The sequence below is a fragment of the Erythrolamprus reginae genome, chromosome 11, assembly GCF_031021105.1.
Source record: "Erythrolamprus reginae isolate rEryReg1 chromosome 11, rEryReg1.hap1, whole genome shotgun sequence".
In the NCBI taxonomy this organism is placed as follows: domain Eukaryota; kingdom Metazoa; phylum Chordata; class Lepidosauria; order Squamata; family Dipsadidae; genus Erythrolamprus; species Erythrolamprus reginae.
Genome location: NC_091960.1, coordinates 38608047 through 38630795, shown reverse-complemented (window position 1 = coordinate 38630795; position 22749 = coordinate 38608047). Strand labels below are relative to the sequence as shown.

At 44.9% G+C, this 22749-nt stretch overlaps 1 long non-coding RNA gene across 1 annotated transcript in view; it reads right to left on the bottom strand.

Moving 5' to 3' along the window:
- Positions 1-22544, bottom strand: part of LOC139173845 (uncharacterized) — a 28045-nt gene extending 5501 nt beyond the window's left edge. The window contains exons 1-2 of the long non-coding RNA XR_011560246.1: positions 22408-22544; positions 20544-21054 (exon numbers count right to left, since the gene is read on the bottom strand). This is a non-coding gene — a long non-coding RNA (uncharacterized lncRNA). The remainder of the gene's footprint in view (positions 1-20543; positions 21055-22407) is intronic.
- Between the last annotated feature and the right edge of the window lie 205 nt (positions 22545-22749).

Sequence of the window (22749 nt, the reverse complement as noted above, 5' to 3'; positions counted from 1 at the left end):
CTTATTAATATCAACAAGCCATGATGCGGTTTGATACATCAAAGGAATGGGGGAGCAGTCCTGAAAGGCGAGGAGGGTGGGGGCAATTCTAATCTCTGGGGGGAGTTGGTTCCAGAGCGCCGGGGCCGCCACATAGAAGGTCCCGCCATCACATTCACCCTGCTATGCCTGATTCAGCATTGTTAATGATAGAAAACTGCCCTCCTGTGGTCACGTATTGCGGACACAAAAAGAAATCAACTTTTTAAATTGGATTTTAATTTTATTATCCTATATCTTTATTATTAATGCCTTATTAATATTAACAAGCCATGATGCAGTTCGCTACATCAAAGGAATGGGGGAGCAATCCTGAAAGGCAAGGAGGGTGGGGGCAATTCTAATCTCTGTGGGGAGTTGGTTCCAGAGGGCCGGGGCCGCCACAGAGAAGGTCCCGCCATCACATTAACCCTGCTATACCTAATTCAGCATTGTTAATGATAGAACACTGCCCTCCGGTGGTCACGTACGGTAGGGAGCAATCCCAAAAGGCAAGGAGGGTGGGGGCAATTCTAATCTCTGGGGGGATTTGGTTCCAGAGGGCCGGGGCCACCACAGAGAAGGTCCCGCCATCACATTAACCCTGCTATGCCTGATTCAGCATTGTTAATGATAGAAAAATGCCCTCCGGTGGTCTCGTCCGGTATGGCGGACGCAAAAAGGAATCTATTGGATTTTAATTTTATTGTCCGATATCTTTATTATTAATGCCTTATTAATATTAACAAGCAATGATGCGATTCGCGACATCAAAGGAATAGGGGAGCAATCCCGAAAGGCAAGGAGGGTGGGGGCAAATCTAATCTCTGGGGGGAGTTGGTTCCAGAGAGCCGGGGCCGCCACAGAGAAGGTCCCGCCATCACATTAACCCTGCTATACCTGATTCAGCATTGTTAATGATAGAAAAATGCCCTCCGGTGGTCTCGTCCGGTATGGCGGACGCAAAAAGGAATCTATTGGATTTTAATTTTATTATCCGATATCTTTATTATTAATGCCTTATTAATATTAACAAGCAATGATGCGATTCGCGACATCAAAGGAATAGGGGAGCAATCCCGAAAGACAAGGAGGGTGGGGGCAAATGTAATCTCTGGGGGGAGTTGGTTCCAGAGAGCCGGGGCCGCCACAGAGAAGGTCCCGCCATCACATTAACCCTGCTATACCTGATTCAGCATTGTTAATGATAGAAAACTGCCCTCCTGTGGTCACGTATTGCGGACACAAAAAGAAATCTACTTTTTAAATTGGATTTTAATTTTATTATCCGATATCTTTATTATTAATGCCTTATTAATATCAACAAGCCATGATGCGGTTTGGTACATCAAAGGAATGGGGAAACAATCCTGAAAGGCAAGGAGGGTGGGGAAATCCTAATTTCTGGGGGGAGTTGGTTCCAGAGGGCCGGGGCCGCCACAGAGAAGGTCCCGCCATCACATTAATCCTGCTATGCCTGATTCAGCATTGTTAATGATAGAAAAATGCCCTGCTGTGGTCACGTATTGCGGACACAAAAAGAAATCTACTTTTTAAATTGGATTTTAATTTTATTATCCGATATCTTTATTATTAATGCCTTATTAATATCAACAAGCCATGATGCGGTTTGGTACATCAAAGGAATGGGGAAACAATCCTGAAAGGCAAGGAGGATGGGGGCAATTCTAATCTCTGGGGGGAGTTGGTTCCAGAGGGCCGGTGCCGCCACAGAGAAGGTCCCGCCATCACATTAACCTTGCTATACCTGATTCAGCATTGTTAATGATAGAAAACTGCCCTCTGGTGGTCACGTCCGGTATTGCGTACGCAAAAAGAAATCTATTGGATTTTAATTTTTTTATCTGATATCTTTATTATTAATGCCTTATTAATATCAACAAGCCATGATGCGGTTTGATACATCAAAGGAATGGGGGAGCAATCCTGAAAGGCAAGGAGGGTGGGGTAAATCTAATCTCTGGGGGGAGTTGGTTCCAGAGGGCCGGGGCCGCCACAGAGAAGGTCCCGCCATCACATTAACCCTCCTATGCCTGATTCAGCATTGTTAATGATAGAAAAATGCCCTCCGGTGGTCTCGTCCGGTATTGCGGACGCAAAAAGGAATCTTGGATTTTAATTTTATTATCCGATATCTTTATTATTAATGCCTTATTAATATTAACAAGCAATGATGCGGTTCGCTACATCAAAGGAATAGGGGAGCAATCTCGAAAGGCAAGGAGGGTGGGGGCAATTCTAATCTCTGGGGGGAGTTGGTTCCAGAGGGCCGGGGCCACCACAGAGAAGGTCCCGCCATCACATTCACCCTGCTATGCCTGATTCAGCATTGTTAATGATAGAAAACTGCCCTCCTGTGGTCACGTATTGCGGACGCAAAAAGAAATCTATTGGATTTTAATTTTATAATCAGATATCTTTATTATTAATGCCTTATTAATATCAACAAGCCATGATGCGGTTTGGTACATCAAAGGAATGGGGAAACAATCCTGAAAGGCAAGGAGGGTGGGGGCAATTCTAATCTCTGGGGGGAGTTGGTTCCAGAGGGCCGGTGCCGCCACAGAGAAGGTCCCGCCATCACTTTAACCTTGCTATACCTGATTCAGCATTGTTAATGATACAAAACTGCCCTCCGGTGGTCACGTCCGGTATTGCGTACGCAAAAAGAAATATATTGGATTTTAATTTTTTTATCTGATATCTTTATTATTAATGCCTTATTAATATCAACAAGCCATGATGCGGTTTGATACATCAAAGGAATGGGGGAGCAATCCTGAAAGGCAAGGAGGGTGGGGGCAATTCTAACCTCTGGGGGGAGTTTGTTCCAGAGGGCCGGGGCCGCCACAGAGAAGGTCCCGCCATCACATTCACCCTGCTATGCCTGATTCAGCATTGTTAATGATAGAAAACTGCCCTCCTGTGGTCACGTATTGCGGACGCAAAAAGAAATCTATTGGATTTTAATTTTATTATCCTATATCTTTATTATTAATGCCTTATTAATATCAACAAGCCATGATGCGGTTTGGTACATCAAAGGAATGGGGAAACAATCCTGAAAGGCAAGGAGGGTGGGGGCAAATCTAATCTCTGGGGGGAGTTGGTTCCAGAGGGCCGGGGCCGCCACAGAGAAGGTCCCGCCTTCACATTAACCCTGCTATGCCTGATTCAGCATTGTTAATGATCGAAAAATGCCATCCGGTGGTCTCGTCCGGTATTGCGGACGCAAAAAGGAATCTATTGGATTTTAATTTTATTATCCGATATCTTTATTATTAATGCCTTATTAATATTAACAAGCAATGATGCGGTTCGCTACATCAAAGGAATAGGGGAGCAATCTCGAAAGGCAAGGAGGGTGGGGGCAATTCTAATCTCTGGGAGGAGTTGGTTCCAGAGGGCCGGGGCCACCACAGAGAAGGTCCCGCCATCACATTCACCCTGCTATGCCTGATTCAGCATTGTTAATGATAGAAAACTGCCCTCCTGTGGTCACGTATTGCGGACACAAAAAGAAATCTACTTTTTAAATTGGATTTTAATTTTATTATCTGATATCTTTATTATTAATGCCTTATTAATATCAACAAGCCATGATGCGGTTTGATACATCAAAGGAATGGGGGAGCAATCCTGAAAGGCAAGGAAGGTGTGGGCAATTCTAATCTCTGGGGGGGTTTGTTCCAGAGGGCCAGGGCCGCCACAGAGAAGATCCCGCCATCACATTCACCCTGCTATGCCTGATTCAGCATTGTTAATGATAGAAAACTGCCCTCTTGTGGTCACGTATTACGGACACAAAAAGAAATCTACTTTTTAAATTGGATTTTAATTTTATTATCCGATATCTTTATTATTAATGCCTTATTAATATCAACAAGCCATGATGCGGTTTGATACATCAAAGGAATGGGGGAGCAATCCTGAAAGGCAAGGAAGGTGTGGGCAATTCTAATCTCTGGGGGGGTTTGTTCCAGAGGGCCAGGGCCGCCACAGAGAAGATCCCGCCATCACATTCACCCTGCTATGCCTGATTCAGCATTGTTAATGATAGAAAACTGCCCTCCTGTGGTCACGTATTGCGGACGCAAAAAGAAATCTATTGGATTTTAATTTTATTATCCGATATCTTTATTATTAATGCCTTATTAATATCAACAAGCCATGATGCGGTTTGATACAACAAAGGAATGGGGGAGCAATCCTGAAAGGCAAGGAGGGTGGGGGCAATTCTAATCTCTGGGGGAGTTGGTTCAAGAGGGCCGGGGCCGCCACAGAGAAGGTCCCGCCATCACATTAACCCTGCTATGCCTGATTCAGCATTGTTAATGATAGAAAACTGCCCTCCGGTGGTCACGTATTGCGGACACAAAAAGAAATCTACGTTTTAAATTGAATTTTAATTTTATTATCCGATATCTTTATTATAAATGCCTTATTAATATTAACAAGCTATGATGCGGTTCGCTACATCACAGCAATGGGGGAGCAATCCTGAAAGGCAAGGAGGGTGGGGGCAATTCTAACCTCTGGGGGGAGTTTGTTCCAGAGGGCCGGGGCCGCCACAGAGAAGGTCCCGCCATCACATTAACCCTGCTATGCCTGATTCAGCATTGTTAATGATAGAAAAATGCCCTCCGGTGGCCTCGTCCGGTATTGCGGACGCAAAAAGGAATCTATTGGATTTTAATTTTATTATCCGATATCTTTATTATTAATGCCTTATTAATATTAACAAGCAATGATGCGGTTCGCTACATCAACGGAATGGGGGAGCAATCCCGAAAGGCAAGGAGGGTGGGGGCAATTCTAATCTCTGGGGGGAGTTGGTTCCAGAGGGCCGGGGCCGCCACAGAGAAGGTCCCGCCATCACATTCACCCTGCTATGCCTGATTCAGCATTGTTAATGATAGAAAACTGCCCTCCTGTGGTCACGTATTGCGGACACAAAAAGAAATCTACTGTACTTTTTAAATTGGATTTTAATTTTATTATCCGATATCTTTATTATTAATGCCTTATTAATATCAACAAGCCATGATGCGGTTTGGTACATCAAAGGAATGGGGGAACAATCCTGAAAGGCAAGGAGGGTGGGGGCAATTCTAATCTCTGGGGGGAGTTGGTTCCAGAGGGCCGGGGCCGCCCCAGAGAAGGTTCCGCCATCACATTAACCCCGCTATGCCTGATTCAGCATTGTTAATGATAGAAACCTGCCCTCCGGTGGTCACGTCCGGTATTTTGCGGAGGCAAAAAGAAATCTATTGGATTTTAATTTTATCATCCGATATCTTTATTATTAACGCCTTATTAATATTAACAAGCGATGATGCGGGTTTGCTACATGAAAGGAATGGGGGAGCAATCCTGAAAGGTAAGGAGGGTGGGGGCAATTCTAATCTCTGGGGGGAGTTGGTTCCAGAGGGCCGGGGCCGCCACAGAGAAGGTCCCGCCGTCACATTCACCCCGCTATGCCTGATTCAGCATTGTTAATGATAGAAAGCTGCCCTCCGGTGGTCACGTCCGGTATTTTGCGGAGGCAAAAAGAAATCTATTGGATTTTAATTTTATTATCCGATATCTTTATTATTAACGCCTTATTAATATTAACAAGCGATGATGCGGGTTTGCTACATCAAAGGAATGGGGGAGCAATCCTGAAAGGCAAGGAGGGTGAGGGCAATTCTAATCTCTGGGGGGGAGTTGGTTCCAGGGGGCCGGGGCCGCCACAGAGAAGGTCCTGCTATCACATTAACCCCAATATGCCTGATTCGGCATTGTTAATGATAGAAACCTGCCCTCCGGTGGTCACTTCCGGTATTTTGCGAAGGGAAAAAGAAATCTATTGGATTTTAATTTTATCATCCGATATCTTTATTATTAACGACTTATTAATATTAACAAGCGATGATGCGGGTTTGCTACATCAAAGGAATGGGGGAGCAATCCTGAAAGGCAAGGAGGGTGGGGGCAATTCTAATCTCTGGGGGGAGTTGGTTCCAGAGGGCCGGGGCCGCCACAGAGAAGGTCCGGCCATCACATTAACCCTGCTATGCCTGATTCAGCATTGTTAATGATAGAAAACTGCCCTCTGGTGGTCACGTCCGGTAGGGAGCAATCCCGAAAGGCAAGGAGGGTGGGGGCAATTCTAATCTCTGGGGGGAGTTGGTTCCGGAGCGCCGGGACCGCCACAGAGAAGGTCCCGCCATCACATTCACCCTGCTATGCCTGATTCAGCATTGTTAATGATAGAAAACTGCCCTCCGGTGGTCACGTATTGCGGACACAAAAAGAAATCTACTTTTTAAATTGGATTTTAATTTTATTATCCGATATTTTTTATTATTAATGCCTTATTAATATCAACAAGCCATGATGCGGTTTGATACATTAAAGGAATGGGGGAGCAATCCTGAAAGGCAAGGAAGGTGTGGGCAATTCTAATCTCTGGGGGGAGTTGGTTCCAGAGGGCCGGGGCCCCCACAGAGAAGGTCCCGCCATCACATTAACCCTGCTATGCCTGATTCAGCATTGTTAATGATAGAAAACTGCCCTCCTGTGGTCACGTATTGCGGACACAAAAAGAAATCAACTTTTTAAATTGGATTTTAATTTTATTATCCTATATCTTTATTATTAATGCCTTATTAATATTAACAAGCCATGATGCAGTTCGGTACATCAAAGGAATGGGGGAGCAATCCTGAAAGGCAAGGAGGGTGGGGGCAATTCTAATCTTTCGGGGGAGTTGGTTCTAGAGGGCCGGGGCCACCACAGATAAGGTCCCGCCATCACATTAACCCTGTTATGCCTGATTCAGCATTGTTAATGATAGAAAAATGCCCTCCGGTGGACTCGTCCGGTATTGCGGACGCAAAAAGGAATCTATTGGATTTTAATTTTATTATCCGATATCTTTATTATTAATGCCTTATTAATATTAACAAGCAATGATGCGGTTCGCTACATCAACGGAATGGGGGAGCAATCCCGAAAGGCAAGGAGGGTGGGGGCAATTCTAATTTCTGGGGGGAGTTGGTTCCAGAGGGCCGGGGCCGCCACAGAGAAGGTCCCGCCATCACATTCACCCTGCTATGCCTGATTCAGCATTGTTAATGATAGAAAACTGCCCTCCTGTGGTCACGTATTGCGGACACAAAAAGAAATCAACTTTTTAAATTGGATTTTAATTTTATTATCCTATATCTTTATTATTAATGCCTTATTAATATTAACAAGCCATGATGCAGTTCGGTACATCAAAGGAATGGGGGAGCAATCCTGAAAGGCAAGGAGGGTGGGGGCAATTCTAATCTCTGGGGGGAGTTGGTTCCAGAGGGCCGGGGCCGCCACACAGAAGGTCCCGCCATCACATTAACCCTGCTATGCCTAATTCAGCATTGTTAATGATAGAACACTGCCCTCCGGTGGTCACGTACGGTAGGGAGCAATCCCAAAAGGCAAGGAGGGTGGGGGCAAATCTAATCTCTGGGGGGAGTTAGTTCCAGAGGGCCGGGGCCACCACAGAGAAGGTCCCGCCATCACATTCACCCTGCTATGCCTGATTCAGCATTGTTAATGATAGAAAACTGCCCTCCTGTGGTCACGTATTGCGGACACAAAAAGAAATCTACTTTTTAAATTGGATTTTAATTTTATTATCCGATACAGTGGAACCCCGACATAAGAGCTGCTCTACTTAAGAGCAACTCGAGATAAGAGCTGGGACGGGAGAGATATTTTTGTTCTACTTACAAGCCCAAATTCGAGATACAAGCGCCAAGGAGCTGTCTCCTGAAGCCAAACGCTAACTTCCGCGTTCGGCTTCAGGAGACAGCTGCGAAGCGGCGCGCGTGTTTTAAAAGGTTGCAGCCGGCCTGGGGGGCTCGGGGGGGTGCTTGCAGCTTTCTTTCTTGCTCTTTTTCTTTCTCTCTTTTACCTTCCCTTCCTCTATTTCTTCTTTTCTTTCTCCTTCCCACCTTCTTCCCTCCCTCCCTCCCTTCACTCATTCCTCTCTTACTCTCCCCTTTCATAAGTTTCCTTGCTTCCTTCCTCTGTTCCTGTCCCTTCCCCCTTTCTTTCTTTCTTTCTTGCTCGTTTTCTTTCTCTCTTTTACCTTCCCTTCCTCTATTTCTTCTTTTCTTTCTCCTTCCCACCTTCTTCCCTCCCTCCCTCCCTTCACTCATTCCTCTCTTACTCTCCCCTTTCATAAGTTTCCTTGCTTCCTTCCTCTATTCCTGTCCCTTCCCTCTTTCCTTCCTTCCTTCCCACCCTCCGTCCATTCATTCACCCATTCCTCTCTTGATCGCTTAAAGCCGGTCCCTGGTGCAAAAAGGGTTGGGGACCTCTGTCCTACAGGATTGGGTGGCAGAGAAGTTGAACATATGTAAATTTAAAAGTTTAAGAAAGTTTACAAGTTAAGTGAAAGAAACTTCATTATTCATTTATATGTACATGTACATTTCTTCATTAAAAACATGTCTTTCTGCATAATTTAGACTAACTTTGTGAGTTTTTTGAGGGCTGCAACCAATTAAAATTATTTACATTAATTCCTATGGGGAAAAGTCGTTCGAGATAAGAGCTGCTCGACTTAAGAGCCCAGGTCCGGAACGAATTAAACTCGTATCTCGAGGTACCACTGTATCTTTATTATTAATGCCTTATTAATATCAACAAGCCATGATGCGGTTTGATACATCAAAGGAATGGGGGAGCAATCCTGAAAGGCAAGGAAGGTGTGGGCAATTCTAATCTCTGGGGGGAGTTTGTTCCAGAGGGCCTGGGCCGCCACAGAGAAGGTCCCGCCATCACATTAACCTTGCTATGCCTGATTCAGCATTGTTAATGATAGAAAACTGCCCTCCTGTGGTCACGTATTGCGGACGCAAAATGAAATCTATTGGATTTTAATTTTATTATCCGATATCTTTATTATTAATGCCTTATTAATATCAACAAGCCATGATGCGGTTTGATACAACAAAGGAATGGGGGAGCAATCCTGAAAGGCAAGGAGGGTGGGGGCAATTCTAATCTCTGGGGGAGTTGGTTCCAGAGGGCCGGGGCCGCCACAGAGAAGGTCCCGCCATCACATTCACCCCGCTATGCCTGATTCAGCATTGTTAATGATAGAAAACTGCCCTCCTGTGGTCACGTATTGCGGACACAAAAAGAAATCAACTTTTTAAATTGGATTTTAATTTTACTATCCTATATCTTTATTATTAATGCCTTATTAATATTAACAAGCCATGATGCAGTTCGCTACATCAAAGGAATGGGGGAGCAATCCTGAAAGGCAAGGAGGGTGGGGGCAATTCTAATCTCTGGGGGGAGTTGGTTCCAGAGGGCCGGGGCCGCCACAGATAAGGTCCCGCCATCACATTAACCCTGCTATGCCTGATTCAGCATTGTTAATGATAGAAAAATCCCCTCCGGTGGACTCGTCCGGTATTGCGGACGCAAAAAGGAATATATTGGATTTTAATTTTATTATCCGATATCTTTATTATTAATGCCTTATTAATATTAACAAGCAATGATGCGGTTCGCTACATCAACGGAATGGGGGAGCAATCCCGAAAGGCAAGAAGGGTGGGGGCAATTCTAATCTCTGGGGGGAGTTGGTTCCAGAGGGCCGGGGCCGCCACAGAGAAGGTCCCGCCATCACATTCACCCTGCTATGCCTGATTCAGCATTGTTAATGATAGAAACCTGCCCTCCTGTGGTCACGTATTGCGGACACAAAAAGAAATCTACTTTTTAAATTGGATTTTAATTTTATTATCCGATATCTTTATTATTAATGCCTTATTAATATCAACAAGCCATGATGCGGTTTGGTACATCAAAGGAATGGGGGAACAATCCTGAAAGGCAAGGAGGGTGGGGGCAATTCTAATCTCTGTGGGGAGTTGGTTCCAGAGTGCCGGGGCCGCCCCAGAGAAGGTCCCGCCATCACATTAACCCTGCTATGCCTAATTCAGCATTATTAATGATAGAACACTGCCCTCCGGTGGTCACGTATGGTAGGGAGCAATCCCAAAAGGCAAGGAGGGTGGGGGCAAATCTAATCTCTGGGGGGAGTTGGTTCCAGAGGGCCGGGGCCGCCACAGAGAAGGTCCCGCCTTCACATTAACCCTGCTATGCCTGATTCAGCATTGTTAATGATCGAAAAATGCCATCCGGTGGTCTCGTCTGGTATTGCGGACGCAAAAAGGAATCTATTGGATTTTAATTTTTATTATCCTATAACTTTTATTATTAATGCCTTATTAATATTAACAAGCAATGATGCGGTTCGCTACATCAAAGGAATAGGGGAGCAATCTCGAAAGGCAAGGAGGGTGGGGGCAATTCTAATCTCTGGGAGGAGTTGGTTCCAGAGGGCCGGGGCCACCACAGAGAAGGTCCCGCCATCACATTCACCCTGCTATGCCTGATTCAGCATTGTTAATGATAGAAAACTGCCCTCCTGTGGTCACGTATTGCGGACACAAAAAGAAATCTACTTTTTAAATTGGATTTTAATTTTATTATCTGATATCTTTATTATTAATGCCTTATTAATATCAACAAGCCATGATGCGGTTTGATACATCAAAGGAATGGGGGAGCAATCCTGAAAGGCAAGGAAGGTGTGGGCAATTCTAATCTCTGGGGGGGTTTGTTCCAGAGGGCCAGGGCCGCCACAGAGAAGATCCCGCCATCACATTCACCCTGCTATGCCTGATTCAGCATTGTTAATGATAGAAAACTGCCCTCCTGTGGTCACGTATTGCGGACACAAAAAGAAATCTACTTTTTAAATTGGATTTTAATTTTATTATCCGATATCTTTATTATTAATGCCTTATTAATATCAACAAGCCATGATGCGGTTTGGTACATCAAAGGAATGGGGGAACAATCCTGAAAGGCAAGGAGGGTGGGGGCAATTCTAATCTCTGGGGGGAGTTGGTTCCTGAGGGCCGGGGCCGCCACAGAGAAGGTTCCGCCATCACATTAACCCCGCTATGCCTGATTCAGCATTGTTAATGATAGAAACCTGCCCTCCGGTGGTCACGTCCAGTATTTTGCGGAGGCAAAAAGAAATCTATTGGATTTTAATTTTATCATCCGATATCTTTATTATTAACGCCTTATTAATATTAACAAGCGATGATGCGGGTTTGCTACATGAAAGAAATGGGGGAGCAATCCTGAAAGGCAAGGAGGGTGGGGGCAATTCTAATCTCTGGGGGGAGTTGGTTCTAGAGGGCCGGGGCCGCCACAGAGAAGGTCCCGCCGTCACATTCACCCCGCTATGCCTGATTCAGCATTGTTAATGATAGAAACCTGCCCTCCGGTGGTCACGTCCGGTATTTTGCGGAGGCAAAAAGAAATCTATTGGATTTTAATTTTATTATGCGATGTCTTTATTATTAACGCCTTATTAATATCAGCAAGCCATGATGCGGTTTGATACAACAAAGGAATGGGGGAGCAATCCTGAAAGGCAAGGAGGGTGGGGGCAATTCTAATCTCTGGGGGAGTTGGTTCAAGAGGGCCGGGGCCGCCACAGAGAAGGTCCCGCCATCACATTAACCCTGCTATGCCTGATTCAGCATTGTTAATGATAGAAAACTGCCCTCCGGTGGTCACGTATTGCGGACACAAAAAGAAATCTACGTTTTAAATTGAATTTTAATTTTATTATCCGATATCTTTATTATAAATGCCTTATTAATATTAACAAGCTATGATGCGGTTCGCTACATCACAGCAATGGGGGAGCAATCCTGAAAGGCAAGGAGGGTGGGGGCAATTCTAACCTCTGGGGGGAGTTTGTTCCAAGGGCCGGGGCCGCCACAGAGAAGGTCCCGCCATCACATTAACCCTGCTATGCCTGATTCAGCATTGTTAATGATAGAAAAATGCCCTCCGGTGGCCTCGTCCGGTATTGCGGACGCAAAAAGGAATATTGGATTTTAATTTTATTATCCGATATCTTTATTATTAATGCCTTATTAATATTAACAAGCAATGATGCGGTTCGCTACATCAACGGAATGGGGGAGCAATCCCGAAAGGCAAGGAGGGTGGGGGCAATTCTAATCTCTCGGGGGAGTTGGTTCCAGAGGGCCGGGGCCGCCACAGAGAAGGTCCCGCCATCACATTCACCCTGCTATGCCTGATTCAGCATTGTTAATGATAGAAAACTGCCCTCCTGTGGTCACGTATTGCGGACACAAAAAGAAATCTACTGTACTTTTTAAATTGGATTTTAATTTTATTATCCGATATCTTTATTATTAATGCCTTATTAATATCAACAAGCCATGATGCGGTTTGGTACATCAAAGGAATGGGGGAACAATCCTGAAAGGCAAGGAGGGTGGGGGCAATTCTAATCTCTGGGGGGAGTTGGTTCCAGAGGGCCGGGGCCGCCCCAGAGAAGGTTCCGCCATCACATTAACCCCGCTATGCATGATTCAGCATTGTTAATGATAGAAACCTGCCCTCCGGTGGTCACGTCCGGTATTTTGCGGAGGCAAAAAGAAATCTATTGGATTTTAATTTTATCATCCGATATCTTTATTATTAACGCCTTATTAATATTAACAAGCGATAATGCGGGTTTGCTACATGAAAGGAATGGGGGAGCAATCCTGAAAGGTAAGGAGGGTGGGGGCAATTCTAATCTCTGGGGGGAGTTGGTTCCAGAGGGCCGGGGCCGCCACAGAGAAGGTCCCGCCGTCACATTCACCCCGCTATGCCTGATTCAGCATTGTTAATGATAGAAAGCTGCCCTCCGGTGGTCACGTCCGGTATTTTGCGGAGGCAAAAAGAAATCTATTGGATTTTAATTTTATTATCCGATATCTTTATTATTAACGCCTTATTAATATTAACAAGCGATGATGCGGGTTTGCTACATCAAAGGAATGGGGGAGCAATCCTGAAAGGCAAGGAGGGTGAGGGCAATTCTAATCTCTGGGGGGAGTTGGTTCCAGGGGGCCGGGGCCGCCACAGAGAAGGTCCTGCTATCACATTAACCCCAATATGCCTGATTCGGCATTGTTAATGATAGAAACCTGCCGTCCGGTGGTCACTTCCGGTATTTTGCGAAGGGAAAAAGAAATCTATTGGATTTTAATTTTATCATCCGATATCTTTATTATTAACGACTTATTAATATTAACAAGCGATGATGCGGGTTTGCTACATCAAAGGAATGGGGGAGCAATCCTGAAAGGCAAGGAGGGTGGGGGCAATTCTAATCTCTGGGGGGAGTTGGTTCCAGAGGGCCGGGGCCGCCACAGAGAAGGTCCGGCCATCACATTAACCCTGCTATGCCTGATTCAGCATTGTTAATGATAGAAAACTGCCCTCTGGTGGTCACGTCCGGTAGGGAGCAATCCCGAAAGGCAAGGAGGGTGGGGGCAATTCTAATCTCTGGGGGGAGTTGGTTCCGGAGCGCCGGGACCGCCACAGAGAAGGTCCCGCCACCACATTCACCCTGCTATGCCTGATTCAGCATTGTTAATGATAGAAAACTGCCCTCCGGTGGTCACGTATTGCGGACACAAAAAGAAATCTACTTTTTAAATTGGATTTTAATTTTATTATCCGATATTTTTTATTATTAATGCCTTATTAATATCAACAAGCCATGATGCGGTTTGATACATTAAAGGAATGGGGGAGCAATCCTGAAAGGCAAGGAAGGTGTGGGCAATTCTAATCTCTGGGGGGAGTTGGTTCCAGAGGGCCGGGGCCCCCACAGAGAAGGTCCCGCCATCACATTAACCCTGCTATGCCTGATTCAGCATTGTTAATGATAGAAAACTGCCCTCCTGTGGTCACGTATTGCGGACACAAAAAGAAATCAACTTTTTAAATTGGATTTTAATTTTATTATCCTATATCTTTATTATTAATGCCTTATTAATATTAACAAGCCATGATGCAGTTCGGTACATCAAAGGAATGGGGGAGCAATCCCGAAAGGCAAGGAGGGTGGGGGCAATTCTAATCTTTGGGGGGAGTTGGTTCTAGAGGGCCGGGGCCGCCACAGATAAGGTCCCGCCATCACATTAACCCTGCTATGCCTGATTCAGCATTGTTAATGATAGAAAAATGCCCTCCGGTGGACTCGTCCGGTATTGCGGACGCAAAAAGGAATCTATTGGATTTTAATTTTATTATCCGATATCTTTATTATTAATGCCTTATTAATATTAACAAGCAATGATGTGGTTCGCTACATCAACAGAATGGGGGAGCAATCCCGAAAGGCAAGGAGGGTGGGGGCAATTCTAATTTCTGGGGGGAGTTGGTTCCAGAGGGCCGGGGCCGCCACAGAGAAGGTCCCGCCATCACATTCACCCTGCTATGCCTGATTCAGCATTGTTAATGATAGAAAACTGCCCTCCTGTGGTCACGTATTGCGGACACAAAAAGAAATCAACTTTTTAAATTGGATTTTAATTTTATTATCCTATATCTTTATTATTAATGCCTTATTAATATTAACAAGCCATGATGCAGTTCGGTACATCAAAGGAATGGGGGAGCAATCCTGAAAGGCAAGGAGGGTGGGGGCAATTCTAATCTCTGGGGGGAGTTGGTTCCAGAGGGCCGGGGCCGCCACACAGAAGGTCCCGCCATCACATTAACCCTGCTATGCCTAATTCAGCATTGTTAATGATAGAACACTGCCTTCCGGTGGTCACGTACGGTAGGGAGCAATCCCAAAAGGCAAGGAGGGTGGGGGCAAATCTAATCTCTGGGGGGAGTTAGTTCCAGAGGGCCGGGGCCACCACAGAGAAGGTCCCGCCATCACATTCACCCTGCTATGCCTGATTCAGCATTGTTAATGATAGAAAACTGCCCTCCTGTGGTCACGTATTGCGGACACAAAAAGAAATCTATTGGATTTTAATTTTATTATCCGATATCTTTATTATTAATGCCTTATTAATATCAACAAGCCATGATGCGGTTTGATACAACAAAGGAATGGGGGAGCAATCCTGAAAGGCAAGGAGGGTGGGGGCAATTCTAATCTCTGGGGGAGTTGGTTCCAGAGGGCCGGGGCCGCCACAGAGAAGGTCCCGCCATCACATTCACCCTGCTATGCCTGATTCAGCATTGTTAATGATAGAAAACTGCCCTCCTGTGGTCACGTATTGCGGACACAAAAAGAAATCAACTTTTTAAATTGGATTTTAATTTTACTATCCTATATCTTTATTATTAATGCCTTATTAATATTAACAAGCCATGATGCAGTTCGCTACATCAAAGGAATGGGGGAGCAATCCTGAAAGGCAAGGAGGGTGGGGGCAATTCTAATCTCTGGGGGGAGTTGGTTCCAGAGGGCCGGGGCCGCCACAGATAATGTCCCGCCATCACATTAACCCTGCTATGCCTGATTCAGCATTGTTAATGATAGAAAAATCCCCTCCGGTGGACTCGTCCGGTATTGCGGACGCAAAAAGGAATCTATTGGATTTTAATTTTATTATCCGATATCTTTATTATTAATGCCTTATTAATATCAACAAGCCATGATGCGGTTTGGTACATCAAAGGAATGGGGGAACAATCCTGAAAGGCAAGGAGGGTGGGGGCAATTCTAATCTCTGTGGGGAGTTGGTTCCAGAGTGCCGGGGCCGCCACAGAGAAGGTCCCGCCATCACATTAACCCTGCTATGCCTAATTCAGCATTATTAATGATAGAACACTGCCCTCCGGTGGTCACGTATGGTAGGGAACAATCCTGAAAGGCAAGGAGGGTGGGGGCAATTCTAATCTCTGGGGGGAGTTGGTTCCAGAGGGCCGGGGCCGCCCCAGAGAAGGTTCCGCCATCACATTAACCCCGCTATGCCTGATTCAGCATTGTTAATGATAGAAACCTGCCCTCCGGTGGTCACGTCTGGTATTTTGCGGAGGCAAAAAGAAATCTATTGGATTTTAATTTTATCATCCGATATCTTTATTATTAACGCCTTATTAATATTAACAAGCGATGATGCGGGTTTGCTACATGAAAGGAATGGGGGAGCAATCCTGAAAGGTAAGGAGGGTGGGGGCAATTCTAATCTCTGGGGGGAGTTGGTTCCAGAGGGCCGGGGCCGCCACAGAGAAGGTCCCGCCGTCACATTCACCCCGCTATGCCTGATTCAGCATTGTTAATGATAGAAAGCTGCCCTCCGGTGGTCACGTCCGGTATTTTGCGGAGGCAAAAAGAAATCTATTGGATTTTAATTTTATTATCCGATATCTTTATTATTAACGCCTTATTAATATTAACAAGCGATGATGCGGGTTTGCTACATCAAAGGAATGGGGGAGCAATCCTGAAAGGCAAGGAGGGTGAGGGCAATTCTAATCTCTAGGGGGAGTTGGTTCCAGGGGGCCGGGGCCGCCACAGAGAAGGTCCTGCTATCACATTAACCCCAATATGCCTGATTCGGCATTGTTAATGATAGAAACCTGCCCTCCGGTGGTCACTTCCGGTATTTTGCGAAGGGAAAAAGAAATCTATTGGATTTTAATTTTATCATCCGATATCTTTATTATTAACGACTTATTAATATTAACAAGCGATGATGCGGGTTTGCTACATCAAAGGAATGGGGGAGCAATCCTGAAAGGCAAGGAGGGTGGGGGCAATTCTAATCTCTGGGGGGAGTTGGTTCCAGAGGGCCGGGGCCGCCACAGAGAAGGTCCGGCCATCACATTAACCCTGCTATGCCTGATTCAGCATTGTTAATGATAGAAAACTGCCCTCTGGTGGTCACGTCCGGTAGGGAGCAATCCCGAAAGGCAAGGAGGGTGGGGGCAATTCTAATCTCTGGGGGGAGTTGGTTCCGGAGCGCCGGGACCGCCACAGAGAAGGTCCCGCCATCACATTCACCCTGCTATGCCTGATTCAGCATTGTTAATGATAGAAAACTGCCCTGCTGTGGTCACGTATTGCGGACACAAATAGAAATCTACTTTTTAAATTGGATTTTAATTTTATTATCCGATATCTTTATTATTAATGCCTTATTAATATCAACAAGCCATGATGCAGTTTGATACATCAAAGGAATGGGGGAGCAATCCTGAAAGGCAAGGAAGGTGTGGGCAATTCTAATCTCTGGGGGAAGTTGGTTCCAGAGGGCCGGGGCCACCACAGAGAAGGTCCCGCCATCACATTAACCCTGTATAGTCTGGAGGACAGAAGGAAAAGGTCCCGCCATCACATTGACCCTGCTATGCCTGATTCAGCATTGTTAATGATAGAAAACTGCCCTCCAGTGGTCACGTCCGGTATTGCGTACGCAAAAAGAAATCTATTGGATTTTAATTTTATTATCTGATATCTTTATTATTAATGCCTTATTAATATCAACAAGCCATGATGCAGTTTGATACATCAAAGGAATGGGGGAGCAATCCTGAAAGGCAAGGAAGGTGTGGGCAATTCTAATCTCTGGGGGAAGTTTGTTCCAGAGGGCCAGGGCCGCCACAGAGAAGATCCCGCCATCACATTCACCTTGCTATGCCTGATTCAGCATTGTTAATGATAGAAACCTGCCCTCCGGTGGTCACGTCCGGATTTTGCGGAGGCAAAAAGAAATGTACAGTATTGGATTTTAATTTTATCATCCGATATCTTTATTATTAACGCCTTATTAATATTAACAAGTGATGATGCGGGTTTGCTACATCAAAGGAATGGGGGAGCAATCCTGAAAGGCAAGGAGGGTGGGGGCAATTCTAACCTCTGGGTGGAGTTGGTTCCAGAGAGCCGGGGCCGCCACAGAGAAGGTCCCGCCATCACATTAACCCCGCTATGCCTGATTCATTATTGTTAATGATAGAAGCCTGCCCTCCCGTGGTCACGTCCGGTATTTTGCTGAGGCAAAAAGAAATCTATTGGATTTTAATTTTATCATTCAATATCTTTATTATTAACGCCTTATTAATATTAACAAGCGATGATGCGGGTTTGCTACATGAAAGGAATGGGGGAGCAATCCTGAAAGGCCCTCATCACCTCGAGGTTCGACTACTGTAATGCTCTCTACATGGGGCTACCTTTGAAAAGTGTTCGGAAACTTCAGATCGTGCAGAATGCAGCTGCGAGAGCAGTCATGGGCCTACCCAGGTGTGCCCATGTTTCACCATCACTCCGCAGTCTGCATTGGCTGCCGATCAGTTTCCGGTCACAATTCAAAGTGTTGGTTATGACCTTTAAAGCCCTTCATGGCACTGGACCAGAATATCTCCGAGACCGCCTTCTGTCGCACGAATCCCAGCGACCGATTAGGTCCCACAGAGTGGGCCTCCTCCGGGTCCCGTCAACTAAACAATGTCGGTTGGCGGGCCCCAGGGGGAGAGCCTTCTCTGTGGCGGCACCGACTCTCTGGAACGAACTCCCCCCGGAGATCAGAACTGCCCCTACTCTTCCTGCCTTCCGTAAACTCCTCAAAACCCACCTTTGCCGTCAGGCATGGGGAAACTAAACATCTTCCCCTGGGCACGTTGAATTTATATATGGTATGCTTGTGTGTGTGTATGTTAGTATAGGGGTTTTTCTTAAATTTATAATATTTTAATTAAATTGGATTATGTATTGGATTGTCTTTTCACTTGTTGTGAGCCGCCCCGAGTTTTCGGAGAGGGGCGGCATACAAATCCAAATAATAAATAAATAATAAAGGAGGGTGGGGGCAATTCTAATCTCTGGGGGGAGTTGGTTCCAGAGGGCCGGGGCCGCCACAGAGAAGGTTGCGCCGTCACATTAACCCCGCTATGCCTGATTCAGCACTGTTAATGATAGAAAACTGCCCTCCGGTGGTCACGTCCGGTATTTTGCGGAGGCAAAAAGAAATCTATTGGATTTTAATTTTATTATCCGATATCTTTATTATTAACGCCTTATTAATATTAACAAGCGATGATGCGGGTTTGCTACATCAAAGGAATGGGGGAGCAATCCTGAAAGGCAAGGAGGGTGGGGGCAATTCTAATCTCTGGGGGGAGTTGGTTCCAGAGGGCCGGGGCCGCCATAGAGAAGGTCCCGCCATCACATTAATCCTGTATAGTCTGGAGGACAGAAGGAAAAGGTCCCGCCATCACATTGACCCTGCTATGCCTGATTCAGCATTGTTAATGATAGAAAACTGCCCTCCGGTGGTCACGTCCGGTAGTGCGGACGCCAAAAGAAATCTATTGGATTTTAATTTTATTATCCGATATCTTTATTATTAACGCCTTATTAATATTAACAAGCGATGATGCGGGTTTGCTACATTAAATGAATGGGGGAGCAATCCTGAAAGGCAAGGAGGGTGGGGGCAATTCTAATCTCTGGGGGGAGTTGGTTCCAGAGGGCCGGGGCCGCCACAGAGAAGGTCCCGCCATCACATTAACCCTGCTATGCCTGATTCAGCATTGTTAATGGTAGAAAACTGCCCTCCGGTGGTCAAATCCGGTACTGTATTGCAGACACAAAAAGAAATCTATTGGATTTTAATTTTATTATCCTATATCTTTATTATTAATGCCTTATTAATATTAATAACCAATGATGCGGTTTGCTACATCAAAGGAATAGGGGAGTAATCCTGCAAAAGCCTTAAACCCAGTTAAGAAGGGCTGTCATCATCGTCATCATCATATTTATTTATTTATTTATTTATTTATTTATTTATTTATTTATTTATTTATTTATTTATTTATTTATTTATTTATTTATTTATTTATTTAATCTTTTGTTTATTTAATCGTTTACTTATTGGATTTATATGCCACCTCTCTCCGAAGACTCAGGGCGGCTAACAGCAGTCATAAAACAGTGTACAATTATAATCCAATACTAAGAACGAATTAAAAACCCCTTAATATAAACAACCAAACATACATACATACAAACACACCATGCATAAAATTGCAAAGGCCTAGGGGGAAAAGGAATCTTAATTCCCCCATGCCTGGCGGCAGAGGTGGGTTTTGAGTGGCTTACGAAAGGCAAGGAGGGTGGGGGCAATTCTAATCTCTGAGGGGAGTTGGTTCCAGAGGGCTGTGGCCGCCACAGAGAAGGCTCTTCCCCTGGATCCCGCCATCACATTAACCCTAACCCTCCCCATCCCTATGAACCCTAAACCTCCCCTTCCCTAACCCTCCCCTTCCCTAGGGTGGGTGGTCCAAGTCCAGATGCCGGGCTTTTTTTTTTTTTTTGGCTGCTATGCCTGATTCAGCCTTGTTAATGATAGAAAACTGCCCTCCTGTGGTCACATCCGGTATTGCGGACACAAAAAGAAGTCTTCTACCTGTCCTACGTCTGGGGAACCACGGTGCCCTTCTCTTCTGCCTATCACAGGGGATGGCCAACTGATGTGGTGTCAGGTGAAAAGACCTTCTGGTCTGCTATGACTTCAGAGGACGGTATTTATGTCAACGGACCGAGTGGCACCTGTTAAGAAAAGTTATACAAAACACCTGCTCCTTACCTTTAAAGGCCCAGCTCTCACCGTGCCCCCCGCAAAGGACGGGATGGTCATCTTGCCGGCGACACGCTTGGCTGCCTTTTCCCAGATGGACGGGCTGATGTACCATCGCCTCGGTAGGATTCCGCCTGCATCCCTCAAGTGGCCGGGTTCCAGAATTTGGGAGAAAAGAGTGTTATATGGTATTGGAACCGCCCTGTGCTTTAAAGTGAGTCTTGAATATTGGTAAGAATCAGTAGACGAGCGGCTATATAGAAACGACTTTATTCCGTTACAATGAGAAAATGCGCAACAAGAAAAAACACCAATGGCGCGGTGAAAATCTCTGGCAGGCTGTGCTCTCCTGGCTCTCGAATATCCGCTCTCCCCGGCTGTGACCGATCAAACGGACCGGCTCTCTGCCTGGCGATTGACCGGTTCATGCTAGGACGGGATGCCCCTCCCCGCCTGGCAGCTTTAACTCTTGAAGGATTCCTTCTCTCCCTGCGTTGCCACCCCTGGGCCTCCTGTTGCCCTATGAATGTAATTAAGGAGTTTAATAATAAATATACAGAATAATAAACTTAAAATCTGTTAAGAGGGTTGATTCCTTTTTCTGTCTCATATTCCTTTTTTGGCAATAGAATGGCAGAGTCTTCTGTCCCTTGGCGATATTCTGTCCCTTGGTCTCAATATTAAATCCTGAAACCGAAAACTCTGCCGTTCTGTGGTCAAAACAGATATTGCAGCCACACAAAGGAATCGACCTTTTTAATCGGATTTTAAAGTTATCCTGTATATTTTTAAAGTATTATCAATTTTAATAGGTTAATGGGAGGCGCGAGCCTTGAAACAACTTAAAGCCTATGATGCCTATTAATACTAATTATGTTTTAATAATAAAGGATAATCGCTCTTCACACAAAAATAACACAAAACCTACACAACTGACTCTTACATAAGGTGACCAGATTTTAACATTGGTAAAGCGGGACACCATTGACTGCCGGGGGGTGTGTGTGTCTGTGTGTGTGTGTGAGTCTATGAAATAAATAAATTAGTTACCGAAATTATCTGAGACGTGTATATGTCGTGGAAGAGAACCAGCCGGTACTTTTCTCTCCGCTGGGTCAATGAATTTTGATGTTACTACGTGATTTATGCAATTAATATCAATCTTGGGTTTAGAACCTGTTTTTTTCTTTTATATATTATTATTTATTATTTTTTATTTATTTATTTATTACTTAGATTTGTATGCCGCCCCTCTCCGAAGACTTATTATTATTATTATTATTATTATTATTATTATTATTATTATTATTATTATATTTGTATTCTGCCCTTCTCTGAAGACTCAGAGAATTATTTAGTGAAAGGCACTGAAGAAAGTGATAATTTTCTCTCGGTTGGGGTCAATGAATTTTGATGTTACTACGTGATTTATGCAATTAATATCAATATTTGGTTTGGGACCTGCTTTTTCTTTTATATATTATTATTATTATTATTATTATTATTATTATTATATTTGTATTCTGCCCTTCTCCGAAGACTCAGAGAATTATTTAGTGAAAGGCACTGAAGAAAGTGATAAATTTCTCTCGGTTGGGGTCAATGAATTTTGATGTTACTACGTGATTTATGCAATTAATATCAATATTTGGTTTGGGACCTGGTTTTTTCTTTTATATATCATAAATAGGATGCAATAGAACAGGGGTAGGATTATTCAATCTATGATTAAGCAATTCTTAATTTAATATCTATAGAGACAGAAATAATTTAAGTGTGAGGTCTAAATAGAATATTTACCACTAGCTCTACTGATTTTAGGGAGGAAGACATCCAACAACAGCACTAAAAATGAAAAGGCACAAGAAATAACCTTTTCCCACAGCTCTCCACCGGCGGTTCACACGCTCTGCAGGGGTCCTTCAGCTCCCATGGCCGGTCAATTGCAGAGACATCGGCCAAGCTGCTCTGGCGCTGCTCTTAAACGTCATCAACCAGCCTTCCTCACAGCTGAGAGGGAATGGAGAAGAGGGCGGGGTTTCCAAAGGGGGGGCAGGAAACTGACAGGAGGTGAGCAATGCTGCCAAAGGAAGTTGGTGAGGGATGCCAGGAGAAGAGCACACATGAAGTCAGAGTTGGTAAGGGATGCCAGGAGAAGGGCACACAGGAAGTCGGCCATGCTTAGAAGGGCGATGCCAAAGGAAGTTGGTAAGGG